The sequence below is a fragment of the Muntiacus reevesi genome, chromosome 19, assembly GCF_963930625.1.
Source record: "Muntiacus reevesi chromosome 19, mMunRee1.1, whole genome shotgun sequence".
In the NCBI taxonomy this organism is placed as follows: Eukaryota; Metazoa; Chordata; class Mammalia; order Artiodactyla; family Cervidae; genus Muntiacus; species Muntiacus reevesi.
In genome coordinates, this window is record NC_089267.1 from 36,402,591 (window position 1) to 36,423,935 (window position 21,345).

The 21,345-nt window shown below is 43.4% G+C and overlaps 1 protein-coding gene across 3 annotated transcripts in view; it reads left to right on the forward strand.

Annotated features, from left to right (window-relative positions):
* FYN (FYN proto-oncogene, Src family tyrosine kinase) overlaps positions 1–21,345 on the forward strand; it is a 215,427-nt gene that overhangs the window by 28,937 nt on the left and 165,145 nt on the right. The window lies entirely within an intron of this gene.

Consider the following 21,345-nt stretch of genomic DNA (forward strand, 5'->3'; position numbering starts at 1 on the left):
CATTCTGTCTGCAGACAGTGCACTTTTATTTTCGAGTCGAGGAAATACAACTCTCTTGAAACTTTGTTTGAAAACAATTATGAGCAACCCCTGATCTTTGACCCCGTGCAAACTCCCCAGCTTCTGTAGAATGATCTGTGATCTCCTGGGCCAGGCCAGACCCCCAGCAGCCAGAGTCTCTGGGTGTCAGGAGCCACCCCAGGGTGGTGTAGCACAGAACAGCAGAACACCCAGCAGAGATGGGGGCAGAGAGAGGGTCCCAGAAGTGCCCGGTGATGCTCCAGGCTACAGACCCTGCCTGGCCTCATGCGGCCCAGGCCACAGTGAATCCCACAACCATAAGGCCAGGAGATCCAGCTCATGGATGGGGTGCATCTGTCTGTGAGCCTACGGGCAGACCAGAGGGCTGCAAATGGAGTGGGGAGCCCTGAGTGGAGTGAATTAAATTCTTGCTTCAGCTCTGCTGTTCACATGCTCTAAGATCTTAGGCAAATCTCTTTTCCTTTCTGAGCCTCATTTTTCTCATCAGTAGCGAGAAAATTCCTTTTCCAGGACCAAATAAAATTAAAATTAAAAATTAAAAACACGAAACATATTTTTTTGTGTTGTTTTCTAACTTGAGCCTTGTATCAGAAAGGAAAAGTGGTTGTTGGCCACAGTCTAAAGAAGACTTAATAAGACTGGCCATGGGCTGGGAGCTCCCTGCAGGTGGAGCCCAATCGATTGTCTGGCAGCAAGGTGTGTCTAATAGTGGGATGAACTGTGTGACTGACCCTGTTTTGGGCATTGCAGGTTTGTTAGTGCTGAGGGAATTTAGACTAAAAGAAGCTAAACCTGGGTGGAAAATACTTCTTGAGCCGAGTGAGTTTGGGCTCCTCTGAAGGGTTCTACCTCCACCCTCTCAGTCAAGTAGATAGTGACCTGAAAAACACTTAACCACCAGAGGGGAGTTCACTATTTTAAAAGCTCTGATTCAAAAGCTTTAATTCCAGAATCTTTTTCTAATGCTCAGAGAAGGCTATTGAGTACGGATATGCCAAATAATCTTTTTGCCTGTGTTTATATACCTGCCAGGAAGAATCTAGTACAGGGTGTACTTCTGTTGTTTAAGTAAATGATACCTGTTAGCCAACCCAAGTGAAAAAAATTCACTGATGTCAGAATGTCTTTGTTGCCTAATGGATTTTTGAGTTTTCTCTTTTCGTTGAACATTTTTGTAAGGATAGAACTAGGAAAGGAAAATTAGCTTTGTTTTGACATGTCAAAGCTCAGAGATACATCAACATACATTCTATCATTATTGTCTGTAGTTTACTGGATTTCCACTACATACTGAGTGCTTTTTATGTATGCCAGACTTCACCATTACAGCATTTTGTGAGGTGACCATGTCCCTTACTATGAGTTGCTCAAGGCACCATAGTAGTAGCAAGGATTCTAATCATACTTATCCAGTCCAAACCCTTCTCTTTCTCATGCCCCATCTTGCCTTGGAATTGATATAGTGTTCAATGTATCTTTTAATGTTTTCTATTGTGGTAAAAGTCACATAATATAAAACATACTGTTTTAACCATGTTTAACTATATAGTTTAGTGGAACTAAGTAACAACTCTCACCATCATCCATCTCCCAGATTTTTCACCTTCCTAAAATAAACTCTGTTCCCATTAAACACCAACTCCCCATCCTCCCTCCCCACCTCACCTCCATCCCCTAGACTCTGACATCTACCGGTATACTTCCAATTCTATGCATTTGACTGTTGAGACAGTCTATTTGTGTTATCTCCTTTTAAAAAGTCTTATGAGTAAGTAGTAAAAAAAGCAATGTTACTTTCTAGAGAGGTCTTCCTTGACTCCCAGTCCTGCTGGAGGCATAGTTATTTGTACAGTAGCCCTCTAATTTCTGTTTCCTGCTGGAATGTAGCCTTCGGTCTGAAGCCTAGAGCCTGCAGCTGGTATGTCTTCTTAAGGTGTTGAATGCCACATGACCAAATTGACGGGTAATGAGACCCAATAAAAGCTACCTTGGTAGGTAGAAAAGTTAAAAACTTTATTGTATACCCCAGAAATCATGTTTCTCTTCTCCAGCTATGGGTTTTATCTGTGGAAATCATGCTTGTTAATAGCATTATATGGAGATAGGATGATCATTCCCTGACTTTCTCCCCAAAAGTACAGTTTTAAGCAGACAAACAAATAGATAATTCTTAGAATGAAGTCATCTGGGCAAGTAAAGCAAGTCTAAAGGGAGAAGCAGTAAGAACACAAGGGAAGCATTAAACTTTTTGTTTGTTTGTTTCGCAGAATCTTATGGAATTATTGAGGAATATACTTCTGAGTATAGCTTCCATAAGTCACTAATTTAAATATATAAGATGTATCTTCTAAAAGTGAAACCCATCCTCAAGTGAATTTTAGAGAATATGTAATCTGCTGGGAAAGACTGAAGGTGGGAGGAGAAGGGGACAGAGGATGAGATGGTTGGATGGCATCACCGACTCAATGGACATGAGTTTGGGTAAACTCTGGAAGTTGGTGATGGACAGGGAAGCCTGGTATGCTGCAGTACATGGGGTTGCAAAGAGTTGGACATGACTGAGCAACTGAACTGACCGAATTAATTTTGTTTTCATGTCAGAAACACAAAAATGTACTTTTTAAAATAAAAAGCTGATAAAATTGAGTCATCTTACTTAGTAATTTAAACCTTGATCTAAATGAATTTGATTAACATCTCTTTGGTCATAACTACTCTCAAAGTTCTGGGGAGAGAGGTTTGATTTTCGTGTACCCTACATGGCCTTGGTCCAGCATGATTAAAGTGTTTTGGCGTCTGCCTTGAGCGAGCCCCCTGTTATATCTGTAGCTCCAGTGAAACCAAGAATTCCTTTACTACTATTCCAGCTGTGTGCAGGGCTCAGATAGCTGCCTTCAGGCCTCAAATATGGCAAAAATACTACTGTCTCTTTGGTAGTAGGCCACCTCAACTAAAATCATCCTTTTTTTTTTTTCCATTTATTTTTATTAGTTGGAGGCTAATTACTTTACAATATTGTAGTGGTTTTTTGCCATGCATTGACATGAATCAGCCATGGATTTATATGTATTCCCCATCCCGATCCCCCCTCCCGCCTCCCAGAATCATCCTTGAGAAAGAAAAGTAAATTAAAAAATTACCTCCTGCTTTAGAGTTGTTTCCTTTCTCTCAGTGAATTACTTTTTCTCAGTGAATTACTAAAAAATGGAGTAACTTCTGTGTTCAACAGTAAATGTAGAATGCATGTAGAAGTTACTCCATTTTTCAGTCTGTCTTTTGTTTTAATAAGTCCCAAAAGAAATGATTAAAAAAAATCCTAGATTCTTATTGTGAGGCCAAATGTCTTGGAAAAAAAAAAGATCTCTTTCTAAACAGTGAATGGTTCAAAATTCAAGACTGCATTAGAAAATAAGCTTTAAAGTCATGTATGATTCCTACACAGCTGGTTGAAAAGAGAAAAAAGATTAATTCGAATTTTTCTTTGCATGTGTGCCAAGTCTATTCAGTCGTGTTCGACTCTTTGTGACCCAATGGACTGTGTCCCGCCAGGCTCCTCTGTCCATGGGATTCTCCAGGCAAGAATACTGGAGTGGGTTGCCATGCCTTTCTCCAGGGGATCGTCCCAATCCAGGGATCAAACTCGCGTCTCCTGCATTGTAGGCAGATTCTTTAGCACTGAGCCATCAGGGAAGCCTTTAGTGGGGGTAATATAATTTCCAGGGGTCAGAGGATCATCAGGACTTACATGGAATGTCCAAAGGCTTAAGAATGCTGGTCAGTGGGAAGGCATGTGGCTGTGTCTCCGTGGGCATGTGGGGGGGTTTGGTACTGGGGGTACCACCTCCCTGGGTACGCTGCTTGCTCTGAGGAAAAGGAGAGAGAGAGAAGAGGAGGAACAGCATGAGTATACTGTGCTGCTGTCTGTAGAAGCTACTCTTCCTGAATGGAGGGGAGCGCTCCCCAGGTGCTTGTGGGTCCCTTAGGCCCTCTGCCACATGTGCGTAGAATACTGCCAACTCCAGGACCTGTGAGATGCCCAGTTCGCTTCCTTTCTCCATGCCCTTGGCCCCGACCTCACACACAGACTGACCTGTTCTATTCGTGACTGATCATCAGGAAAGACCAGCCTCTGTTTCACTTAGCGGAGGCCAAGCCTGACACAGCCTACTCTCCTGGTGATTAGGGATCAAGAAAAAGGAATGGCTTTTGGTTGGGGATGAGGGAATGTCTGTGTTTAGGAGCAAGGAACTTTCACAGAATTTTGTTTTAGATTGAAGAGCAAACTTTTTTAAAGTCCTGGACCAAATATTTTTGTTGTTAACGCATCACCCATAATAACTGACCAACTTTATTTTGCATAAATCTCTAGATTGTAAAACTAAGCACCACCTCTGTCCAAGAAGAAAAAACATGCCCTCTGCCAATTTGAATTTCCAAGATAATAAGAAATCCCTCTTCCTAGATATTATAAACTCAGGCAGATATTGATGGCAGTTGGAAGAACTACGGGTAACAGTATTAGATTGTGATTCAAGGAAAGAGCTGAAAGGTTGGGATGGATTGTCTGCTCCTGGATGCAGAAGAGTTAATTTATCCTTTCCTCAAGCATTGATGAACTCAGGCGGGCCAACCACTGTGTAGACCACATGTCATCTTATTCAGTTGTCCTGTTTTGCATGTGAGGAAAATGAAGCTCAACAGAAATGAAGTGATTTACCCAAGGACTTGAATCTAGGAAGCAGCAAGATCTAAATTAGGTCTCGGTCTCTTTCCACTCCATGGTGGGGGTTCTGTCCTGAGGTTCCCTTGAGCAGAAGACAAATGAATCAGCGTCAGCCTGCCATCAAACTGGTAGTTTTATATGTACCTTTCATTTTCCCTTCCTTGATTTTAAAAGGACTTTCTCCCTTATGGTGTGGTTTTTAAAATAGTAATGATGTTTTTTATCAGGGAGATGTTAGAAACTCAAAATGGAACCAAGTCCTGCAACCTGACCTGTTACCACCAGCTGGTCCCCTGGGTGACAGCGTGAGAGCTGACTTGGAGAGATGGTGGTGGTGGGAGTCTGGGCAGGCCTGTGGGACCTTCCTCCTCTTTCTGAGGCCGGTTCCTAGGCTGTGGAATCATGCTGTTGTATTGCTCATCTCACTAGCATTCATCATTCTCTGAAGGCTGGATGTTGCCAGGCAAGGGTGGGGAGAAATGCTGCCCACATCACAATAGAGAATCAAGACACGATCCCACCTACGCTGGAGGCTCTCTCCTCCCATGTGTGCGGGCAGAGTGCTGGATCATCTCTTCCACAGCAGTGAAGAGGCCTGCTGGGTGGAGGTTCAATCATCTGGTTGTCTGCCCTGCTTGGACTTACTGTCTGCTGAATGTGTGTGTGAAGCAGAGATTATTAGTAACGTGTGCACTCAGAATGGCTTAAAAGATGCCTTTTATCACCGTCCCCAAACACTTTTAAAAGCAGAGCCGTACTAGTTCCAAGTCTGGTTTGGAATAGGCCATAAAAACACATACAAATTCAAACTTCTCCCTTGAAGAAGGTTATTCCCACCCACTTTTGGCCCACAGCAAAATTTAACTAATCAGAAATCCTTCCTTTTAGTTACGGTGACTGTCATCACAAATGAGTACAAACGTGGTGTCTTCACAGAGATCTGGTCTCTTCATGCTTTTGGAGTCCGAGTCCAGTGTTAAAATATCAGCAGGAATACATGCTTTTCGGATGCTTTCGTTGTCAGGGGAGAATCAGTTGCTTGTCTTCTTTCCCAGTGTTTGGGGGCTCCAGATGCTCTGTGACTTGCGGCCGTATCTCTCCAGTCCCTGCCTTTGCCTTCAGGTTACCTTCTTCCCTTTGCATCTCCATCTCCTCTCCCTCTGCATCCTCTTATAAGGATGCCTGTGATGGCTTGAGCACTTGCTAGATAATCTAGAATCATCTCCTCCTGTGGACATTCTTAGCTTTATCATATCGCAGCATGCCATGTCAGATCATATTCACAGATTGCAGGAATTATGAAGGGAATATCTTAGCGAGGGGGAGACATTTTTCTGTCTCTCATACCTTCTCTTGGGGGAATTTCTGTGTGTTTCATTTCCTGAAACTTAAAGCCTGTCACCATTTATTTTGCAAGTTACTTGAGTGAATTTGATCTTCCTGGAGGGGACCGCTTGGAAGACCTAGGAACCAATCTTGTCTCCCAGGCCTCACTCAGAAAAGGCAAGGCCAGGCCTGTCTTCATTCTCAGATTTGGATTAATGTGAGAATAAAGAATTAGGGGCTCTGAGAGCAGGGAGGGGCCTCGGAAGTCAGATCTTCCAGTCTGAGAGAGAAACGTGCTACAGAGATAGGGTCATGGAGACAAGGAGCGGAATGGGATGAACAGTCACTGCATCAGCCCCTCTTCCAGTGTTTTCCTGTGGGCCTTCAAGCTGTTGCTCATCAGATGAACCTCTTGGTCTTCCTTCATGCGAGAGCTCTTAACCTGAAAAACCATCCCTGCAAACCCATCTTTTCTCGGCCAACAGCCCTGGTTCTTAGAAATCTTCTTACATTACCTGATGTCAGGAATTCTGTTATTCTGGTTACTTCCTCCTGGATGCCTTCCCTTTATGTCATTGTCTCTTTGAAAGCATGGCACTCAGACACAAGCAGTACTTCAGAGATGTCTCAGCAAGTATAGAGTAAGGTCTCTACACCAAAGACTCCCAAGGCCTGTGAGATGCACGTTTTCTGCATCATTAAATGCTGAGCCAGTGCAGATCAGCATCACGTCTCTGATTCAGCCGCTCAGTGGCACTCTTAGCTTGCATTGAGCTTGTATTCAATAAAAATTCTTAAGACTTTAAAATATGAATTGCTTTAAACCCAGCCCCTTTGCCCCTGCCACGTAAAAATGCTGGACTTCTGTCTGGGCTTCAGGATGGGGTCAGCTGGGAATCCGGAACATCATCCAGATGAGAATCCAGGGAATAGACGGATCCATGGCCAGGGACAGGCTCACGGGGACATATGAGCAGCATGTTTGTAACAGGAGAGTGAGGGTAGCTGGGAAGGTCTAGCATTGGGGGAGTCCTTCCACGGGTGGCAGTCTGGATGGACATATGTTGTTGGGTAGCAGGATTGTATAGCTGAATCGGTCAAGGGGCCAGATAAGAGGAGTGGTGGAGAATGGGGACAAGACCACAGCAGGAAGCTGTAGAAGGTTTGGCTCCACAAGAACAACTTAGAGGATCAACTGCCAGAAGAGGGTGGGGCCCAGAACGGGAGACTGAGCCCAGAGAGTAAAAGGCAGCCCCAGCTCAGAAGTCAGAGTCATAACATTGATGGGACTCTGAGCATCAGTGTCCTGGAGCCTCTCCCACCCAGGATCTGGGGTCAGGGTCATGGGCAGAGCTTATAATCCCAACAGAACAGGTTCAGGAGTCTGGAGCAGGCACTGACATCATTCTGTATTTATGCAGTAGATTTCTCTTTTTTCTTTTGTAGTCAAAAGCAGGATTTTTTTCTGTTAACTTGGAGGGATTTTGTTGTTGTTTTGGTCCAGCCTATTAACATCCTTTAAAATCTCTAGTCTTCCTTCCTTCCTTCCTTTCTTTGTTTTTGTTCTGTTTTCTTTCTGTCTATATCTTGGCTCTTCTATATTCTTTTAAAAAATTTTTATTGGAATATAGTTGATTTACAGTGTTGTGTTAGTTTCCAGTGTACATACTTTCTTCCAGTCAGTTAACTATCTCCTCTCATCTGAGAATTATTTGTGATCTCCGTAAGCACATCTTGATGAAAGCATCCTTAGTAAGCAAGGATGACACACCTCCCAGGCCCTGCATACAGGGACCTCCGTCCGAGTCAGTGTTGCTCGCTGTGATGTTCGTGCCCTTGGGAGGGCTCTGCAGTCAGCTGAGTCCAGCAGACCCAGCTGTCTCTTGGCCCAGGTTTTCACACCTTGCTCAGCTGCGTTCTAGTGACTGTCCGAACTTTGCTGACGTCAGGATGCTCTCTGTCTGTAATCTGGCACTCAGACAGCCCGTGAAAGCACCGTGAGATGGAGGCAGGCCGCAGGAAGGAGGGTTGGACGAGGACTTGATTGTTTGCTACTTTGAGGGCAGAGATACCCGTTTGCTCCGAGCAAGCAGGGCGCCCCGCTTCCTGGAGCGCGCCCTGGGGCGTCAGCTCGCGGGGGGACTTTGAAGGAGGGACTGGGACCCTGTATTCAGAGGTGCAGCCCTGAGCTTTGTCTTCAGCGTTCGCCTCCGCTGAAGACCGCTCCTCCTCTGCGGGTTCCGTGTGGTCTGTGGAGAGCAGCACCCACTGTCGAGTGAACACAGCTGCTTCTCGGAAGCCGTGGGGTGTTCGTGAGGTTGTGAAACGCACCACCACTGAACAACGTCAGGGTGCAAGGTGAAGGAAAGGAAGTGGACCGTTTCTCTTCACACAAGAAGAGATGAAACAGTGCATCCATTTGCATAGTCCTTCCAACAAGGCGACCGACCGTGAGAAAGCGAGATGGTTCCCGAACCGAGCACAGGCAGCCTGAAGCAGCAGAGAGAGTGTGAGGGCCCAGGGGCTTGAGTGAGTCCTGACGGGGCCTCCAAAGAGCTGTGTGGTGGTGGCCTTGCGGGGAGCAGAGCGTTATCACTTGTCAACTTGCAGCTGTGGTGAGTGTCTCAAGGAGAGGTGCAGGGTGCCCTGAAATCGGTGCAGCCACTAGAGGACCCCGAATGGCAGTCAGTGAAGAGATGCTGACGAAGGGAGGGCGTTGTAATAACTCACACCGTCTGTCTGTTGTCCTCTTTCTTTGGGCAGTACTACCCAAGGACTGACTAACTCCCAAGTATGCTGTGGAAAAGAGTCATACACGGGGTAGGAGGTTTTCTCTCAAGGGAAGGTTTCTTTCCACAGCATCATTGTATCTTTTGCTACAGTAATTTAACACAAACAAAACTTTTTTTGTGTGTATGTGTGGGAAGATTTTGTTCATCGTTAGGAGAAAAGTGGTCCTCCTTGACTAGGGGTGGCGGAAACAGTCATTTAAAAAACAAAGTAACTGCCACTTTGCCTATCATACTATTATCAGATGAAGGAATCTTTTTTTTCCCTCTTTTACCAGAGAGTTTCACCCATGCATCAACATGAGACATATTGCAAAAAAAAAAAAAAAAAAAAAGTGAATTTGATAATGGGGACAAAATTTGAACAGCTCTTAGGTCTTATTAGTTACTTCATTTTCTTTTTGTTAATTTTTTTTAACTTTTTATTTTGTACTGGGGGCTTCCTTGGTGGCTCAGGCTCCTTCCTGCAATGCAGGAAGACCTGCATTCAATTCCTGGTTGGGGAAGATCCCCTGGGGAAGGGAACAGCTACCCACTCCAGGATTCTTGCCTGGAGAATTCCATGGACAGAGGAGTCCAGGGGGTTCCGGTCCACCGAGTTGCAAAGAGCTGGATACAACTGAACGACTAACACTTCCATAGCCAATTAACAGACAGTGTTGTGATAGTTTCAGGTGAACAATGAAGAGACTCAGCCATACATATACATGCACCCATTCTTTCCTAAACTCTCATTTTCAGTACCTCTTTGTGAAGTTTAGAAGTTGTTACAGCCATCATGCCCTTGTGGCTCAGCTGGTAAAGAATCCACCTACGATGCAGGAGACCCTGGTTCAATTCCCGGGTCAGGAAGATCTGCTGGAGAAGGGATAGGCTACCCAGTATTGTAGCCTAATGTCTCCAGTATTCTTGGGCTTCCTTGGTGGCTCAGCTGGTAAAGAATCCTCTGCAATTTGGGAGACCTGGGTTTGATCCATGAGTTGGGAAGATCCCCTGGAGAAGGGAATGGCTACCCACTCCAGTATTCTGACCTGGGGATTTCTATGGATATGGGGTCACAAAGTCAGACACGACTGAGTGACTTTCACTTTCACTTTTCACAGCGATCATTAGTTAAGTTTTAGGTATGGGGAGGCCTTACTGACATTGTGTCAGAGGTACTTGTTTTTAATATGGCCCTGGAGCTGGTAGAACTAAAAACTTTTGACAGCCACTATAATATTTGCCATATCTTTTCATATTTGGTGTTACTGATATTGGCTACTAGCCAATCAAGTAACTTTTCTTTATTCTATTTTTACAGTGGCCCAGTAGAAAATATAATTAGGGTTCATTGTTTTCTAGATGGTAAATACAACAAGAAGACACCACATAATGGGTTTGAAATGCAAGTGTCCACTTACATGCAGAGCTTTTTCAAATATGTATTACAGTACTGCATGATCTGCAGTTGGTTGAATCTACAAATGCAGAGCCAAGGATAAGGAGGGCTGACTGTAAAGTTATATGTAGATTGTTGACTGTCCGGAAAGTTGGCTTCCCAACCTCCCCTGTCTGTGCTGTTCGAGGGTCAACTGTAATGTTTTTTTGAAGGAAAAAGCAAAAAGCTTCAGAAACAATCATTTCAAACCCCACAGAGGAAGATGCATCAAGGAGGAAAAGTGCTTATTTGTTTTTTGTTTTCAATTTTTTTTAACAGACTTCATTTTTTAGAGCAATTTTAGGTCCACAGAAAAACCAAGAGGAAGGTACAGAGATTTCTTATGTACCCTCTGCCCCCACACATGCATCGCCTCCACAAATATTGTTACAAATGATGAACCTACAGTGACACATCATTTTCACTCAGAGTCCATAGTTTACTTTAGGATTCATTCTTGATGTTGTACATTTTATGGGTTTGGACAAGTGCATAATGACATATGTCAACCATTACAGTACCATACAGATTATATTCACAGCCCTAAAAACCCTTTGTGCTCTGCGTATTCATCCTTCTCTCATCTCTAACCTCTAGCAGCTAGTAATCTTTTTTACTGTCTCTACAGTTTTTGCCTTTTCCAGAATGTCATATAGGTGGAATCATATAGTATATAGCCTTATCTGATTGACTTCTTTTGACTAGTAATATGCATTTATGTTGTCTCCATATTTTTCATGACTCAATAGCTCATTTCTTCTTAGAGCTGAATCATGTTTCGTTGTCTGGATGTACTACAGTTTATTTATTCATTCATCTCCTGAAGAACATCTTGGTTGCTACCAAGTTTTGGCAATTATGGAAAAACTACTATGAACATCTGTGTGCAGGTTTTTGTGTGGATGTAAGTTTCATTTTCTTTGGGTACATACCAAGGAGCACAATTAAAAGCATTCCTTTTTGTTGAAAATCTAGAAAAAAATTTTTTTTTTCTTTTAGGGTGGTGGTGTAGAGCCCAAAGCAGTGTATGCCATAGGCCTGTTTGTATGTGACTTCTAAGCAGCCCTCATTTCACTGATGCTTTATCCATGAACATCCATCACTATATTTCAGCTCAAATTTGAAATAATGAATGACTAATTTTTGCTTTCTCTCTTATATTACCATGTCCCCTGGCTCATAATCATTGAGAACTTTCTTCACTCAAATTGAAGGAACTGACCAACTTGGATGCCTTTCTCCAAGAACCCTCCTTTTTTTCCTTTTCCTACGACCATGTCCCTGAGTCAGGTTCTTGGCACCTCAGACTTTGGAATCATCTTCCCTGGCCTGGTGTTCAGATGTGTCTTTCAATTTCTCTGATTATTGCTAAACTCTTGTCTGAATTCTGTTGAAGCCATCCACCGATCCCGGCCCCCTTTCTGGGCCCCGCCATCCTGCTCCTCATGGGGCTAAATATAGAGTTGTTCACAGTATCCTGTCACCTCTTTGCACCTCTACCTTACTTTTCTTGTCATTTTTTTCATATTCATTCTTTCGTATATCTTCTGTGATCAAGTGAAAATAGGCCCATTAAAGTTAAAATGGGGCCATGATGTTTGGTTTTCATGTTATGATACAGGCAGTATGAAATATTTTTGAAAAAGAATCACATTAACCAGACTCAGATCTCCAGGACAGTGGTTACATTTATGTATTTTTCCCACAAGAAGTCTACTACATAGAAGAAACAAACTGAAATTAAAAAAAAAAAAATTATTTGCCAAATCCATTTGCTATTGAAAGATTTTATCAGTTTCCATTTCTGGGTAGGAAATAGAAGCTTTTAGAATCAACATTCCTGAAATAAAATAAATCCAATAAGAACTCTTATTTGGTCTAAATTAAGGCCATCATACAAAGATCAGGACTCCTGATATAAGTGTGTATGTAATCTCAGTATAACTGAGATTAGAGCAAAAAGTAATCTCAGGGTCTACTGTTCAAAGAGGAGAAAGCAGGATGAAGAATTATGCCAGGGTTGGGAGACTGGGTGTCTGAGAGCTGGGGGGCCTGAGATAACTTGATAGGAACAAAGGGGAAGTCAGGCTGGGCGGCAGTAACGCGATGGTGTGAACTTGACAAGCTTCTCGGGAGACCCTGTGGTTGGGTCAGGCTTGGAAAGTCCGGGCCAGCGCTGCCTCCTACAGCTCCACTTTGCACCCTGAGTAGCATTTCAGGTCCCCTTGCAACACGGTCGCCACCATCTTCTGAGGGAGAAGTCACTGCAGAGTTGACCTTCCCATCAGCGGTGGCCTGGATCAGTGCTCCAGGTGAGTGCATCTGGAAGGAAGGAAGGAAGAGCATCACGTTGGGTTTCAGTGATTCTCATGTTTCAGTGGAGCAGGGAGTCCATGGAGCGAGCACGCAGGCTAAGCCAGAGTCCCCAGCTGAGGGCTCCGTGGAGGGTCAGAGGGCCAGGGAGGGGGCACTGAGCGAGGCGGGCCCCTCAGTGTAACATGAAAAATTATGATGATGTATGCACAGGAATACATATGCAGGAGTGTGTCTGTGTGTGTCAGATACAAACATATATACCTACATGAAGAGGGGCGGGGAGGGAGGGACCGAGGGAGGGGAAGAGAGGCAGAGAAACAACACAACACCTCTGTGCCATAATGCAGCTTAAAAACCAGAATATCACCAGCACTTCAGAAGCCTGTGTGTTCCTCCTTGGCCAAACCTCTCTCCTTCAAAGGAAACACTGTTCTGAATTTTGTGTTTGTCATTTTCTGGTTTTTCTGTGTAAGTGTATCTCCCTAAGCAATCTGTCATTAAGTCTTGTTTGCCTCGGGGTTGTATATAAATGGTATTCTTGTACCATTTGCTTTGTTCAATCCATGTTTACTTTTTAAGATTCATCCCCATTGATGCATGAAGTGTCACGCATGAAATTCATCTCTACCTCTGTGTGGTCTTGCCTTATATGAATACACCACAATTTATTTATCCAGTCTCCTCTCAATGGACATGTGGGTTATTTCCAGGTTTGTGCTATTTTACACAGTGCTGCTGTGAACATTCTTGTATGTGCATCTTGCTGCAGTTTCTCTAGGATAGGGACCTAAGAGAAGAATTTCTGGGTCTTGAAGTCTGTGCATCTTCAGCTTTACTGGGTAATGCCAAATTATTCTCCAGGGTGGTTATATTTGGACATTCCATCGGACATTCCCATGAGTAAACAGATTAACTTTTAAGAGAAGAGGAAGTCCGAAGGGAAGAAGAAATGCATGATTGGCTAAATATTGGTGTGGAAAAGGATGTCATTAGGGTTTGATGAAGTACAACTCCCCATGAAAGTGTGGAGTAGAAACAGCTGGGGTCATGAAGGGGAACGGGATGTGTAGGTCTTACACAACCATTGTGGGAAGGGTGAACGCATATCTTGCATGGACTGTAGTCACATTGCCTTCAGGGAGCAGATTCCATCTCGGTAGGAATCAAACACCCAGTTCACTCCATTTTCACTCAGTTTCCACTGATCAGCAGGAACCTTCAGCTCTCTGTCTGGGGAGCAGATAGATGCTGCCAGGCATTTAAGGGTCTGTTTCCACATCAAACTGAGGGTGGCATGGATTCTAGTCAAGCTTTTAAAACAGATCAGGGGCACACAAAGCTTTGGGAGATTACTCTCCTCCCAACACAGGGGGATTTTTCTTACAGCATGCATTGTATTTTACAAATTCAGTAGATGACACGGGGTTTGACAATGCTGTTTGCCTGACCTCGGATGAGAACTCGGAGCTGCTGTGTGGTTTTAATTCACTTGACCTGAGAAATATGGGTCTGTGGCCTTTTGAATAGCACATTAACTGTGAAATATGACACAGTCCTAGGTGAGCATTTTGACCGCATTTGCAAATCCTGACCACTGTGATACGTAAAACTGATAGAATTTGTTTTCAATGAATTTCCATTCTCCCAAATCGAGATTTGAGTGAGGATAATGTCTTTTGTTGGCATTCCTGTGAAACTGAAAGTAGAGCATTAAACCATTAAAAGCACGTGTTCTCTGGAGTCTCAGAAGGGCAGCTTTTTTTATCGTGTTATTTTTGGGTCACCCTTTATTAATAGCATTCATCCAATTTATTTGATTCCAGGCCAGAAAGCTCTGTGATGGTGGCATTTTCAAAATATTTCAGTCGTAGTTTTTCATCATCTGTTGACTGGTATTGTCTTTTGATGATGACATTACACATTTGGGGAGGCAGCACTGTATACTGGAAATAACACTTGTGCTTTGCCAAAAATATATAAAAGAACCTCAGTTTTCCCGTAAGTGAGATCTCATTATGTAAACCATGACACATCTATTCAGTGTAATATTACGTATTAGTTAAAATGATGATTATAAAAATTGTTAGATAAGTTGGACAGATGTTTAGTTTAAGTTTTAAAGAACAGAGTACAAAATTGTGGGATATAATCCCAATTTTGAAAGCAAAATGCATGGGTAAGAAAAGCCTACAAAAATTATACCAAAATGTTAGTTGTTGTACTTGGGTAAATGAGATTCTAGGGGTTTTCTTCTCAGTGTGGTTATATTACTTTCGTAATAAAATTAATTAAAAGAATGGAAAGAGAGATCAACCTGGATTCAGATTGCCCTGTACTGCTAACCAGCTGTTAGACCATGATCAAGCTACTTAACTGGCTTCCTCAGGAGGTAAAGATGTTATGTTTACCTCCATAGGGTTGTTGTCAAATGACATGATGTTCTGAAGACCTCCCGTGCAGGTAGATATTTCGGCGGGTCCTGTCCTTTTCTCCAGCTTTCCTTTTTCTGTCGAAACAGGCCTCGCCCAGCACACACCCAACAGCTATGAGTGATGCTCTTTTATCGTCTGGTTTCTATTTTGTCTGGTTGGGGCCTCACTCTGATCTTGGTAAATGCTTTTGACCTCTTGAAACTTCTTTTTTAGCAGTGACAACTGATGGTTATTTTAGAGAAGTGAGTGATGAGTAGGAATGCTTTTTGTCACAAGAGGGGAAATTTGAAGAACTGGACTTTCTAAAGTCCTAGAATTTCAGCTGTTCAAATACATGTATTTGATTGGCAGAAATATGCTTGCTAATTTAAGGACATCCTTGTTAACCTCCCTTGGCCAGTGAAGAGGGAACATGTTAGATGCTTGCTAACCAGGCTGGTGATTTTCTTAGCTCTGTCAAGTTCTTCTAAAGAGACAGGTACAAATAATATGTATGAGAAGAATTCAGCCAGGATCCCTAGGGACTGTGTGTACCCTCTAAGATGTTAAATGGAGCTTTATAAACTTTTGAGATTATATGCGATGATCATGTTCAACACTTGATGTAAACAGGAGCCAGAGATACTCTATGAGATCATAGTTTCTAACTTATTTCAGAGTAAGTTTACTGGGGGTGGGGAGAGGAAAGTTCATTTCTTAATAGTAATAGCCAGATGCAGATTGACTAGGCAGTGGAAAATGTAATCTTGCCCAGAGTTCAAAAAAAGATGCCTACATGGCCCCAAATCGTTCCCTCTTCTTGGACTAAGACCCAGAGTATCTGAGATCGCCCCTAGACTCTTAGAGTTTATTAGGGCAGAGGACTTTCCTGACCTACTCAAGGCTAGACTCAAGGTCTCTGAACTCTCAGTTCACATCCTGTCCAGAATAGCAGACTCGCCCTCGGCCTCTTGAGCTAGTCACTGGACAGGCTGAGCCTCATTTTTGTTGTAATATGAGAGGTTTAATCTCCAAGGGCTCTCCTAGGTCAAAATCTCAAAGATTCAGTAATTCCTTTCAGTATTTCTTTCTGTAATGTGTCAACATCTTGAGAGAGATGAGTAATTAAACCAGAGAAAATCAACTGTGAGTTCTTATCCCTTAAAGTTGGAGGCTCTGAATCAGGTACCTTATCTTCTGCAGATAGTGTGGTAGGATCAGGATCTTTCTGTCCAAGGCCACAGTTCCACACAACCCAATCTTCATGGCCCGACAAAGGGCCCAAATTGGCATAAGGCAAACCAGAGTGTCCCAGCGGGGACTTCCTATAGGCTGTTGTTCAGTTCAGTTCAGTTGCTCAGTCGTGTCCGACTCTGTGACCCCATGAACCACAGCACGCCAGGCCTCCTTGTCCATCACCAACTGCCAGAGTCCACCCAAACCCATGTTCATGTTGGTGATGCCATCCAACCATCTCATTCTCTGTAGTCCCCTTCTCCTCCTGCCCTCAATCTTTCCCAGCATCAGGGTCTTTTCCAATGAGTCAGCTCTTCACATCAGGTGACCAAAGTATTAGAGTTTCAGCTTCAACATCAGTCCTTCCAATGAACACCCAGGACTGATCTCCTTTAGGATGGACTGGTTGGATATCCTTGCAGTCCAAGGGACTCTCAAGAGTCTTCTCCAACACCACAGTTCAAAAGCATCAATTCTTCGGCACTCAGTTTTCTTTATAGTCCAACTCTCACATCCATACATGACTACTGGAAAAACCATAGCCTTGACTAGACGGACTTTTATTGGCAAAGTAATGTCTCTGCTTTTTAATATGCTGTCTAGGTTGGTCATAAATTTCCCTCGAAGGAGTAAGCGTCTTTTAATTTCATGGCTGCAGTCACCATCTGCAGTGATTTTGGAACCCAGAAAAATAAAGTCAGCCACTGTTTCCACTGTTTCCCCATCTATTTCCCATGAGGTGATGAGACCGGATGGCATGATCTTAGTTTTCTGATTGTTGAGCTTTAAGCCAACTTTTTCACTCTCCTCTTTCACTTTCATAGGCTGTTGTAGCTATTTAGAAAAAGGAAGAGAGCAAGGACAAGAAGTAAAAGGCTCAAGATTGGATGGGAAGAAGTAAAGTTGTCTTTATTTGCAGGCAATATGCCAGTTTATCTAGACAAATCCTGGTGGCTCAGATGGTAAAGAATCTGCCTACCAATGCCAGGAGACCTGGGTTCAATCCCTGGGTTGGGAAGATCCCCTGGAGAAAGGAATGGCAACTCACTCCAGGACTCTTGCCTGGAGAATTCCATGGACAGGGGAGCCTGACAGGCTACAATCCATGGGATCGCAAAGAGTCATACATGACTGAGCGCCTAACACACACACACACACACACACACAATCCATGGGATCGCAAAGAGTCATACATGACTGAGCGCCTAACACACACACACACACACACACACACACACACACACACACACACACACACACACACACACACACACACACACACACACACACACACACACCAGAATGTATTAAACCTCTAATGGGAAGAACGAATCCTTGAACTTTGTAAAGTCACAGGATACAAGATGACCAATATACAAAAATCAATTCTGTCTCCATAGATTAGCACCTAATAGGTAGAAAATGAAGTTAAAGTTCTGTGTATAATAATTGAAAAACCTAAACGCTTAGGAATACATTTAGCAAAAATCAGCCAATTGGTACTGTCTTTGGCAGGAACTTGAGGATAATGGGTGCCCACAGTCCTGGGCAATCCTGGGGATATGGACATTGTTTTGCAGCCCTTAGCATTTCTCAAGAGAGAAGCTTTATAAACTTGTATTGTTGTTTCGCATCATCACAACATGGATTGTAATGTCAGTTTGTATTCAACAATCCAATCCGCGCTCCTAGGACCATGCTGTTTTCTGATACCAGACATATGTTCTTTGCACTTGTGTTGGGTGAAATCCTGAGTGATTTTCAAAGTCAGATAAATTCTCAGGCATAAGATGTTCACTCAGAAAGTTGTGATTTTTCTTTATTCTTTGTTCCTACCTCTCTCCAGAGTGTGATGTGGCATTTAATCCATCAGACAGCAGGAGGATCTATGTAATGAATTTTTACATGCCCCGGTCATTTTAATGTAATTGTCCTTCTTTTAAAAGGCTTCATTACGTCTATTGATAGGATTGTAAAACTACCTAAGAGAGATAGGAGGGCTTTTCCCATTTTCAGAATTTAGCACAGTTTCTTAATTGCACTGCTTTAGGTGAACAGTAATTAAATGGGTTGGGAGAACATGCAATATTTATTTATAGTAATGCAGGCATGTCACGTATTTATAGTCATTACTGCACAGTCTACTTGATAACATCCTTTTGGGAAAATTTTCTTGACTGTTAAAGTAGCTCCAATCAGTGTTTTTGGCAAATCTTTCAATCTAGCTGTGAAAATTAACAGATCCAGATACTCTTATATTAAGGTACTGTACATAGTAAACTTTTTGCAAGAAACTTGTACTTGCAAAACCCTCAGTATGCTTTTAACATTTTTAATTTAAAAGATTTGGGTTAAATATGTGTGCCAGTGTCAGTAGTCTTTGGAGTGTTATTATGTATCTTAGTTGTGACAATATAACAGAATCACTATTCCTTGGTTCTTACATTTCGTAATAAATACAACATTAGCACCTTATTCTTGATGTGCTCTGATATGACACATTTGTCAAGTGGATAAGAGAGAAGTTTTCCACCCAATGTTGAGGATCTTAATACCAACTAAAGCACTGTTTGGGGGTCTTTTTGCACACCAGATGAGAGCTAGGAATCCTCCATCCAGAAAAACATAAGCACAGAAACAGATACACTGTGCTCCTCAGGAGCAGGTCTCTGGGCTCCCTGAATGGGCCCAGTCATGGACCCAAAGGTATGACCCCTTGATCAAAATGCCGCTAGTACAGATAGCCTCTCCAGATGTGTGCGCACACAGCCCCACCCCTGGCCATGCCTCATCACTCCCGTGTCTGTGCATCTGCAGAGATATTTTTATTTACACCTTTTCTCCAAAGGACATTGTTACTCAGTATCTTCATTTGACAACTCAGTTTAAATGAGACAGAACAGAGGTTCCTTTTCCATCACTGCTGATTTCTCATGCTTCCTGTGATTTCCTCATTCATTACAGTTACTCGTCGACTTCTCCCTATGGATGCCCCTCTCCCCTGGACGCTCCTCCCAGGTTCACCCTGCCCTCCCTGGGGACTGAGTCTGCCTCATGCAGCCACACCTTCTCTTGAGCCCTGCCCTGCTCAGCCACCTCTGGAGACTCTCTGTCACCACACACAGCAAATTCAAACCCACCAGCTCCTTCACTCCAGGGGCCCCTGCCCCCAGGGACTCCTCCTTTGCCCGAGTCCCTTCTGTGTTCCTTTTCAGCCTCTGCTCTCCCGTCTTCCCGCACCAGGGACTCTGCCCCCTCCAAGACAGAAGCTCGGACAGGTTGTCCCTCTGCTGACAAGCAGCGGTTGGGCGGGCATGTCTCATTTTCTAGCCGCTGAACCTGCGGGAAGATGGGTCGCCAGGACCGGGCAGCCTTATTTCTGTTCATTCAGCAACACCCCTCTCTTCCTCCCACCATTTACCTGACTCAACTGAGTCAATAGTTCAAGAAAGATACTTTGGAAACACTTTTTTTTTTTTAAGTGTTGGGGCAAGGGTCTAGGAGAATGATACAAATTATTATTAATAATAATTCACAAGTATATAAGTCCCTGAAACTCCACCCCCCACGTGCACAGCCTGACGCTGGTGGCTTCCTCTTTGCGCATCAATGATCTACTCACCTCTGCACCCTAGTACAGGGCAGGCACTCCATCAAGTGTCTGGCGAAGGAGCCGTCCAGGGACCTGGCACATCTTTTTCAGTATTTCATAGACTCGCAGAGCTGGGTGACCTTTGAGGTGATCTCCTAGTATCTCATTTGACAGCTGGGCAGACTGAGAGTCAGGGCAGTGAAATGACTAGTCCAAGGTCAGACAGCAATAAAATCAGCTTTTGAACCTGTGCTTTCTGACTGACTCCTGGTCTCCCTTTTTGTTGCACTAGATGGACTACTCAGCCTGTGGTTCTTCTTTCCCTGTCTCTTTCATCTCTTCTTAGTGCCTGTCTGGTGCTAAGAGATATTCTGAGCTCTAATGCTGCCTGGTGATGTCTGGTGCACCTCAATGTACATAGGAACTTAGTAATGATCTTACTTTTTGAACAGAACTCGATACGTTTCAGGATCTTTCACATATGTTTCCTCATTAGATTTTGCCACAGACCAGTGACATAGGTTGAACTTATGTCAGAGGAGAAAAAGTAGAGCTTAGTGGAGGCCACGTGGCTAGTCAGGGACACAGTTGAGGCTAGGCTCTGGTTTTCCTCTCTCAGGATGTGTTGACTTACAACTGTTTTGAGAATCTGGCCTCAGGCTCTGGAATCTTGCCTTCCTTTATGTAAATATGAAAAATAGAATTTCCTATTTTCTAACAGTTTTCAGTGTTTTGTAAAGTGTGTTATGAAGCACTCTGGTCCCATGGGATGATCTGTTGGAAAAAAAAAAAAAAATTAAAACCGGGTTTTCTGACCAGATAAGCCAGGAAAAACTGCTTGCTGGATGCCCCTCTGGGGGATTCCCAGCGCACGTGAACATTTAAAGACTCTGAGAAGTTCCTCTCCAAAGACCATTGAGTATATTTTAATTATGGTGAAATACATGTGACGTAAAATTTACCATCTTCATCATTTTTAAGTGTTTTAGTTCAATAGTGTTAAATATATTCACATTGTTCCCAGTCGGTCTCCACAACTCTTCTCATCTTGAGAAATTGGAAGTCTGTACCCATTAAACAACCATTCCCCATACTCCCTTAGCCCCTGAATTTTACTTTCTGTCTCTGAATTTGCCTGCTCTTGGTGCCTCATAGAAGTGGAATCATACAGTATTTTTCTTTCTATGACTGGCTAATTTCACTTAGTATAATGTCCTCAAGGCCCACCCATGTTGTACCACATGTCAGAATTTCCTTCTTTTTTAAGCAAAAGTTGCACCACATGTCAGAATTTCCCTCTTTTTTAAGTGAAAGTCACTCAGTTGTGTCTAACTCTTTGCAACCCCATGGACTATACAGTCCATGGAATTCTCCAAGCCAAGAATACTGGAGTGGGTAGCCTTTCTCTTCTCCAGGGGATCTTCCCAACACAGGGATCAAACCCAGGTCTCCCACATTGCTGGTGGATTCTTTACCAGCTGAGCCACAAG